Source organism: Arvicola amphibius, chromosome 12, assembly GCF_903992535.2.
Source record: "Arvicola amphibius chromosome 12, mArvAmp1.2, whole genome shotgun sequence".
NCBI lineage: Eukaryota > Metazoa > Chordata > Mammalia > Rodentia > Cricetidae > Arvicola > Arvicola amphibius.
In genome coordinates this window covers 61,577,247-61,587,462 of record NC_052058.2, presented here as the reverse complement: position 1 = coordinate 61,587,462, position 10,216 = coordinate 61,577,247, and positions in this window count along the sequence as shown.

The window sequence follows — 10,216 nt, the reverse complement described above, 5'->3', positions numbered from 1 at the left end:
GCTTTTGACAAATGGGGAATGACGGACCATGGCTCCTCTGGTCCCAGGTGACCTCAGGCCAAAGAAGAACCCAGAGCTCATTAAACAGGAGACTGGTTTGTAAAAGAATAGCAACATGGCAACAGAGGAAAGTGAAGCAAATGTCTATGGATATTTAGATTTCCCCTCTCCTAGCTACCAACACCCTATCTCTAAAGAGGTGAGGTTCACCCCTAATATCTCGTTGCCTTCCACTGGGGAGCCAATCAGTTCCTCACAGATAGAACTCTCATTTTCAAAGGCGAATGTGAAGTACCAAGGTTGCCTTGCCAGCGAGCTGGATGCCTAAACAAACTACCCTAAACACATTTTACCTTCAAAAGTCCAGCGTCAGGGCAGAGCTATAGATTACGGGACAAGAGGTCATTAGAGAATCTTTTCAAAGAGCTTTCCAAAGCATTGGTTGAGAGAGGTCTGATGAGTTCCCCTTCATCCTTTTCTCCGGAGAAAGAAAAATGGGACCCGTGAGAACAGCAGGCGCACCAGGCTGAGAGAGCAGTCAGTGACCACATTTGAAAATGCTCCCGAGGCTTAGCATTTGCGTTTTCCTCCACCCAGGATTTCCAGAAGCGGAGGCACTTCCCCAGGATTATATGGAGGAGTGAAGATCATTTCCCACCTTTATTTACATCTTATCATCTACTCTGAAATGTCCCTAACAAGACTCTGGAAGACTCAAATAATGCAATTTCAATCCTAGAGGAAATGGGATAATGCTTAGTTTACCTCAAACTTGCCCAGGCTACAAGAAGGGGCTTGGGAGCCCCAGAGATGGGGTGGACCTTTAAGGTCTGGGGTTCAGTCTCTCATCCATCCTCCCTGGGTGGCCAGCTTTCATTCTGATAGTAAAGGAGTCAAGGTTCCCTACTCTGGGGAGAAGGGGGGCAGAGTTAGTTACCTCCTGGCCCACGGCTTGTGGCTTCTCTTTATTGTTCCACTGAGTCCTCAGGACAAATTTCTAAAGTTCTTTGACTGCTTCCCTTAGCCTTTGTTTCTTCCATAGCCCAACTCTCCCATATGTGATAGCATCTTTTCTGATAATATTGCAGTATTTTGGCCCTGCCAGGCAAAATGGGGACTCACAGAACAAATGAAAACTGCTCCAATTAAGCAGGGAAACAAACTCCATTAGTAAGAGATGCCATGAGAATCAAGAAACATTCCTGTTTTCAGGGATGAGTTGATGCAGACCTTGGTCCCTTTGGAAAGAGTGGCTTTGGTTCAGCCTAACTAAATCCACGCTGGATTTAGATAAAAGCCAGTTTTGTATTCTTCAAGCTCTGAGAAAATAGCTAGGAAGAAGGGGGAATATGTAAGTTAAATAAAAGAAGCCGATGGAGACTCATAAAACTAAACAAATCTTAGAGATGTTCCTACAACGAAAACACAGAAACCGGGTGAGTGGCCATGGTCAAGACAGCAGCATTGGCTTCTCTACTTCTGGCCTTTAGACAAAGTTCCCATGGATTCAATCCATTGCCTGCGTCAGGAGGTCACTGGAAGCCATACTGCGCAGAAGCAAGAAGCAGTAGGGTTTTCTTTGCTGCTACACCAATCTTGCCTCAACCTCGCTTTTTCCTTTCCAAGCCAGTTTGCCTGGTTTGTCATCGGAAGCATTTCTGATTTATTTTTCAAGGTCACTCTGCTCTTAAAACATGACTTCATTGCACCTGCAGTGCTTCATTGTCCAAATGTCCTTGGCAAACCTCACAGTCTTTGGACAGTGTTACATTTTTTTTTCCCAAACAGGAAACCCTCCCTCCTTCCACAGCTTAAGAAGGCTACTGCAGAGTATCCTTGTTCCTAAGAGGGCCTCTATTAACAGAACAGCACCCTATTATCCGAGCTGTGAGGCTGGGCTGATGTTCAGTTTCTAATTTAGAAATATTTAACCCTTTCAAAGTCTCCTCATGGATCCTTTCCTGAGCGTTGTCAATGGCTACTTGCTCTGGTGGAAAAAGTACAAGAAACCTTGAGATGCAGGCATACCATACTGAGAAAGCCTGGGAAGGGTAGCGTTGGGGGCCAGATACATGGATGAAAGCTGGTTTCTTCTAGTCAGTGGCTTCACAGCCCCCAGAGAAACCTATTGCCTTTAAACAATCCATCATTGTGATCTAACATGCTCAACCCTGTCTCCTAAGCAAATTTTAAAAAACACTCCTTCGGAGCCAAAGAAAATCCTTGAGATCACCTAACATGACCCTCTCACTTCAAGCTCAAGTAAAGCAAGGCCAAAATAGACAAGCAGCTTTCCTAGTTTGCACAGCCAATGAGGCATAGAGCTAGGGGCAGGCCTGGTACAATATTTTTTATTTATATTTTGTTTTTCCTTTAGTAGAGACTGAGAAAAATCGTACTTATTGTACACCTATTGATCAGTTCTGTGCAAGGGGCTTCACATCCATTACTTTATTGAATTCTTACCACAATCCAGAGTCAATTTTATAAATGAGGGAAATGGAAGCACAGGATTCTTAAGTAACATGCCTGAAGTCACACAGTTTCTGAGGCGAGCCATCATCTCTAATAAAAAAATGTCCTTTTTCTGTGTGTAAAGCAGCTGGCACAGTGAGCCATGCAGCCGCCATCTTGGATCTCAGTAACATTCTCATGTAGGCCTTTCTAATTCCATCCTTCTCTCTATTTCCTCTTAACAAATGGAAATTCTTGCTCCACCCCCCCCCCACCCTGCCTCCTTCTACATACTTCAGGGGAGCCTCAAACCCAGCAGTCAGAAGTAGTAAGAAACAGCCTTGCAGCAATTCTTTGTTTAAAAATTTGAAGATAAGGTCAAGACACAAATGTGGTTTCCCACCCCAGTCCTGGGTCAGCACAGAAACCTCCAAACAGAAACAGAATCAAGGAGGGAGAGACCACAGGATTAAGTTCCTAGAGTATCAGACCCCAGAATTTGCAAAGAGTTATAAAGTGTGTTCAAACAAGCTACAAATAGCAGCAAATGCAAACATCCTATAAATTTCTAGGCTAAGATCAGCAGGGTACAGGCCAAATTCTCATAACCCCCTCCCAGACTCCCAAGCCTCCCTGAAGGAACACATTGGAAGACATCTGTGAAAACTGGAGCTATAAGAAGGCTGAGAGGAGCTCTATGTATTTATTCCCTCAGGTCTTTCTCCCACTCCTCACCCAGTGAACCAGAAGCCTAGGAGAACAATGTGCTTCAACCCTGACTAACTTTGCCACTTTAGAAGATACCAGAAACTTGCTGGTTTCAACCATCAGGAAAAACCTCCAGCACTGAACCCCTTTTTCCTCTCCTTGAAAGTTTATGTTAAAAGAACTAGATCTCCCAAGAGGGAATTCAAGTCCCCTCAGTGTGGTGGCTCCTTGGCAGCACCTCAGACATACATTAGCTACAGCAAACACTGTAGTTCCTGCAAAAAACATCCTCCAGGGGAGTAATCCTATGCCAGCTCCTTTCTTCGCTACCACCCTTCAAGGCCTAGTGCCACTACGGGGGCTCACAAACAAATCTGTAAGAGTCTGCCGCTCCTCAACATACATGCTCTTCCCTATAGTTACACACACACACACACACACACACACACACACACACATACACACACACACTATTCCAACCCCAAGTACCCTCAAGCCTACCGGAATTCCCAGGTGCCCTAAACAAGTCACTGTGACCCTGAGGGATTACTACCTGGGGCTCCAAGCGGATTAAACTCAACCCGGTGGTCTCTCATTTGTCATCCTGAGAAATCCTAAGCACCAAATCCCCCAATCCCTCCGAATTTGAATTTGTGGTTTTAACCTTTAATAGCCTTTTCAGGTAAAAAAATAACCAAGACCAATTTACTGACTTTGTAGCTACACTGTACTTGAAAAGGCTCTTACTTAAAAGAAAGGCCAAAAGGAAGAAAAAGACGAAGAAAAGGGGTGTATAACTATGCTTGTCAGGTGACATATCCTGATGAACAAAATAAACAGCTAGAGAGGAAGAAAGAGGGAAAGCCAGCTGGTCCCATCCTTTCATGGCACTGTAGCTCAAAGACTGGAATCTGCTTGTTAACCATTGTTAACTAGTATTTTTAGTCCCGGTTGCTTTTAGCCTCTGTATAGTTCCTTTTTTAAACACATTTTCTATACGTTAATAAAAGATCCTGAAGGAAAGGTATGTGTCTTCTCCATTCTTTGGGGGAATTATGGGGTGGGGGAGGGGTGCCTTTTTAACCCTGGTTTTTCTGGGTTTTTCCCAGCAGTTACCAACCCACTTCTACCCACATGCCTCCTCTGCATCACCCTAAGTGAGCTGTCCTTGCTCCCTTTTCTGTGTCCCAGATCCACTCTGTGATAGTGGTCCAATCTGCCTTCCTCCTGCTTCTCTCCTGGTACCATCAACCCTGGCGTGCCCTGTGACAGCCACATCTTCAAATCTCTAGTGCCACCTATGGGTGTTGGCTAAGACTATTTAACAGACACCCAACTTTCTAAGCCTCCCTGCCCTGGCCAGGCCTGATCACTCCAGCTTGGAACTAGTTCAGTCAACTTGCCACCAGCCCTTTGGCTCTGGCGGTCAACTCTTCCTCAACTTGGTCAACCATGAAGGCCTCCTCCCTTTATCTTTCTGCTAATGTACTCTAAGCCCCAGGTTATACAAGGCAAGACCCTAGCTGGGGAATAGTCCCAAGAAGAGGATGACAAGAGAAATGATCATCCTGTTCAATAGCATAAAGTCACAAGGTTGGAAAGTCTCAGGGTAACTGAGCAGTAGATGGTGCCAAGCGCAGTAAAACAGAAGAGCTCTGCCCCACTGAGAGGAAGGGGGTTTTTGGAGGAGCCAGGCTAGGGGAGGGCAAAGTGGCCAGGTCCCATGATAATGCAAATTATCAAAGTGGGAGAATTATCAAATTATCAAAGCCAGAAGGGATTCAATATGAACGTTTGTTGACTCCCTGGGACCACAAAAGAGAGCCAGCATAAAGCCTTAGCTCCCCACAGGCAACCACCACAGGCCAAACCTTATGAAATCCCCAAACCCCTAAGGAAGAACAAACTTTCTTCGGTGTCCCTTGTTAAAATGTTAAAATGGAGAAATAGTGAGTGTTTGAAAGAAGGGACTAAATTACATTCCTGAGAAGAAGCCACAAGGAAGGATTCACTGCTTCCCTTCCCCCTGCTCCCCACCCTCCGTGCCAACAGGTTTCTTCACACATCTGGGCCAGACTGAGCCATGAAGCAGGAGCCTTTCATGAACAGAAGAAAGGGGTGTGGGGGGCACTTTCTCAGCCCTTTCCCTGTGTGCCATTTCCTAAACGCTACTCCTTCACCCTCCCCGCAGCTTCTGGAAGGAAGGCCTTTAAAAGCAGCCACATTTCCCGGCCCTGCTTTGAACAAACCGCCTCAGACTTTTGTACCAGAGGAGTGATGACTATAATATTGAGATAAAAACCTGCCATTTGAATCTCATCTCTCTTGCTCTCTGGAAACAGAAGTAGAAACTAAAGGGATCTTAGTGGAACTTAAGGGAACTTCAGTAATTAGTATTTACTCTGAGAAGGCTGAATGCTAGCATTATGTTCTAACTTAAATGGGTATAATTCACCCATTGCTTAAGACCTCTGGGTACATTTACAACCATCTGAACACAGATTTAATTATTGCTGTGTTGTGGGAACTACAAACTGCCACGGGTAAAATTAAAAGTAGATTATTAAAGCAAGAGAAATGTTCACAGCATTAGCAATCAGCGCAATTACCCTGCATCATCTTCTCTCCCATAATGCCCTGAGTGGCCCTGGGGACCTGTGTTTCAGCAGTGGTCCTTCTGCCAGTCAGCAATAAGACAGCATCCCAGAATGAGAGGCCTCCAGGCCTGCATCTCTCCTTTCCTGTAACAAGGAGAATAGCAGTTCTCATCCTCTGGGGGTGACCCCTTTGGAGGATCACATATCAGATATTTACACTGGGATTCATGGCAATATAAAAATTGCAGTTATAAAGTAACACTGAAGTAGTTTTCTGATTTGATGGTTTAGGGGTCACCACACATGAGGAACTGATTTAAGGACTGCAACATTAGGAAAAGCACTGCAGTAGAATTACCCTACTGCCTCGGTCTGCAGGGAATTAGAAAATGAATGTGCAGTACACTCTTAAACACATCAATGTGTATCTCATTCTTCTTCACTCATCTCATCTCTGTCATGCAGTGAATTCCTGTTACATAGCAAAGCCGACGCTGACTTCAGTTACACAGATGGAGACCATGGGCTGGAGAGGCACCTCCATAGTAAAGAGCGCTTGCGTGTTTCCTAAGTTATCCAGCATCCACATCAGGCAGCTCACAGCCACCTATATAACTCCAGACTCAGGAAACTCAATGCCCTTTTCTGGTCTCTGCACTCTTGAGCGTGTGCGCACACATACATATTTACACACACACACACACGTACACAATTAAAAATAAATCATGTTTTTAATGATAGAGACTTCCTAGTAACTTCAAAAGGCCTCCCTACCTCCTTGAAGAGATTTATGCATACATTCTCTCTCTCTCTCTCTCTCTCTCTCTCTCTCTCTCTCTCTCTCTCTCTCTCTCTCTCTCTCCTTTCTCAGTGAAAAAAAATTCTTTCATTTGTCCCCTCACTATATACTGATTGATTAAGTCCATAATAATTGCTGGCACTTTGGTACCGGCATCTTGAAGTTCTCCTAAGAAACAGAACTAATGTGATGATGACTACAGACACAGACAAGAACCAGCCTCGGTCTCACATCAGCAAACAGAAAGAAACAGGAGGCAATGTCCTCCTTCCTCTGCTTTTCTGTCCTAGTCCTATGTTCAACTGATGAAATGATACTCACCCACACTGGAAATTTACCTAGCAACCTGCCCAACCTGCCAGTCCATGCCTGTCTCCTGCAGAAGCACCCTCACAGACACACATGGAAATAACCTTTAATCTGGGTACTGCATGGCATGATCAAGCTGACACACAAAATTAACCATCACACTCTTGACTGGTAGTAAACCACATAGGAATGGCTCCTTTCCCATAGATGTCCCTCTCATGGGGACATCATAGTGCAAACTGAAGTTTTAGCAGGCTGGTTTGCAGGTCGTACACTTTCTCTCTTTTTGCCTCTTCCCTTTTCTGCTCATTTTTCCTGAAATCCATTCTTTCCAACCCAGATATTCCACATGTATGTAAGTCCCCCTCATTCAAAGCTTGTCAAATAAAATAGAGCAAAATTTTCAAACTTATGTTTATGTGTTCATGAGAAACTGGAAAGAGACGTGCAGCAAAAGATCTCAACTAATTAGGATAAGCGTCATTTCAATATTGAAACTTCTTTTTTAAACTCAGACACATTTCAAACATTTCAAACACTAAGAAAAGTGGCAATTAAGGAGCTCCTTGTCTCTGAGAGCCAACTGAACCTTCTCAAAGGACTGATTATTCCCACATCCTCTTGAGGGGAAAGAGGTGTCCTGAAAGGTGATGACACTGTTAATGTTGATGGCTTTTAAAGCTTTAAATTAAAAATGCTGTCACCAGAGATTACTGCTGAGTGTCCCTTCATAGCTGTATAGCTGCATGAAGTCTTTGGGTCTGCTTTTTGTGACAATCGGCTCTTTAGAGGCTTATGGGAAACAAATAGCCATTACCAGTACCGTTGTAGCAATTATGAATTTTCAATTTGTTAGCTGTACAGGAGATATTAAGATTTTAAAAAAAGAAAGTGAGAGCTGGGAGAGGCAATGTGGATACTACATATAGATTCAGTCAACACCTTGCTTGATTTGAGACCCACATGCTCACTTTTTATGGCTCAACTAAAATTCAGAGTAGCTACCCTGAAAGTCTTGGCAACAATGCCAATCCATGCTCATAAAGGCAGCTTGGTGGACCTATTGTCAGGAGGAGTCATTAAAGACACCCACAGAGAGCTGTTACTGCCCCCTGACCCATTCCCAGACCCCATTACAGCCCATTTACAATATGAAATATTTGAGTAGATGTATCTGCAACTCATGCACCCCTAAAAAAAAAAAATATTGAAATACTCAGTTTTAAATGCCCAGGCTTATCAAAGAGTTGACGTTCACTGAGACGGGATGTTGATGTTTGGTCATATATTTCTTTGTTGTAGGGAATTGTCCTGTATCAAAAGGTATTTATCAGCATCCCAGGCAACTAATCACCAAGTTTTGGTAAGACCATCACCATCCAACTAAGTAGTAACAACAAAATCTGCCATGGCCAAATGTCCCCAGATTACCCCCTCTACCGAGAGACACTATTTTACAGCATTCATGGAGGAAAGAAAATAACTTCATTCCAGACTCTATAGAAGCAACATGTTGGGAAGCGCCAGTCAGTCTACTTCAGCTCAGAACACAAAAGGCATACCAGTGGAATATTGTTACAGTTTCTCTATTAAATTTTTTATATAGTTTATAAATGTTTGAAAAATATATAGCTGTGTTTTGTTTTATTTATTTTTACTCCCCTTTTTGGGAATTACTCTGGGTATTTTTATGGTTCAAGATTAAATTCTGGGGTTGGGGTAGAACTTGGAAGAATGTGCTTACAGAATGTGTTTGACTTAGACTCTTTCAATTTACCATGGTTCTCCTGGAGTCAATTGGGTTTCAAACCAAGAGTTCCTTGTAGATTAGACCTTTGGCTCGGTTGCTTTACCTGACAAACAATAAATGGTAGAGGTTGTTTGAGGGCCCCAAATACCTCACAATCCCTTATGCACTGTTTCTTTAAAAGAAGGAAATGAAAGTTCAGCTCTAAAGTTAGAAGAAAAGATTGATTTTCCATTTTAAATTTTCAAAATCTTGCCTATGATTGGGACCTGTACCCAAGATTCTGCTCAGTTGAGCCAGGAAGGACAATGTGTCCCCTACCTCTGATCTCCAGATAGTATACATCCCAGGAACATGCCTAGGGAGGGGGCCACATTCAGTAACATTCCTAGAAATGATCCAGAATGAGAGGGGAAAGAGAAGGATTGCCCAGCCCACAAAAACTGTTCATTGTGTCCCAAGAGTGGAGATGGATCAAAAACGGTAATAAAGTCATTGACCGTGCAAAAAAGCCCACTGCCCTTAGAGAGAGACTTTCCCCTCTCTGAACCTCTTCCCCAGCTCAGTCTTCCAGCAAGTACTGTGGGCACGGGGAGTAAGGGGAGGCACAATTCTCACTTGAAGATTTTGTAGGAATTTGAGATATTTTCTTTCCTATTGACTCAGCCATGCCTTCAGGGCTGCTTGGGTCCAGTGCTGTGTTCTGGAAAACAGCCATCACCACAGCAGCTCTCGGGCCTTTCTTCTTTCCCCCTTCTACTATTTATTTATTTATTTATTTAGGTTTTTATACAAGGTCCCACAAGACTCAGTCTAGCCTTGAATTTACTAAGCACACAAAGCTAAGGTTGACTTGAACTCATGATCTTCCTGCCTCTACCACAGCCTGGGTTGCTCTATTGTTCTATTATGCCTAGCTGTGGCAGTTTTCCATGATGCTGAACTAGCTGTGAAGGTGTTATATAAATAGGAGACAGTGGAGACAGTCCATATGTCAGTGGGACTAGAGGCAATGGCCATTTGTTTCTCTTAGTTCCAATGGCAGGTCTAGCTCCCAAGAGAATATGATGGTGTCTCTTCCTGCTGGGGGGTAAATAGCTACAGAGCTAAAGGCATGGAAAATTGGGGGTCCACATTTTGTTACATATGCTGTCTCTCATCATACTCTTTGCTGCCATACGATCTTATGGATAGCCACCAAGACAGCTCACTCCTGTCAGGGTCTGGCTGAAGCACATTTACAACATTTCCAGAAGTATATTTTTTTTTCTCACCCCAGATCAAGTTAGTCTGAAAAGGCAAGACCTCCAGTTTGGCAAAAGAAATGGTTTCTTTTCTTTCTAAAGGGCTGACAGTCATTGGGAAAAAGCTGGAAAGACATCATTGAGAAGAAAACTTCCCTCATGTATGAGCTCTATGAAGGAAGAGCTTGAACTTGCCCACTTCTAATCTCAATAGTTAGCCTAGAACTCTGCCAGTTGCAGAAAAATCTACTTGAACTGAATTGAATCTATTGTTTACCTTCAAAATAAGACATTTGATAGCATTTTGAACTCAAGGTCAAAGGGCATTTGGCTAAACCACTACTGCTGGTAGTATGTC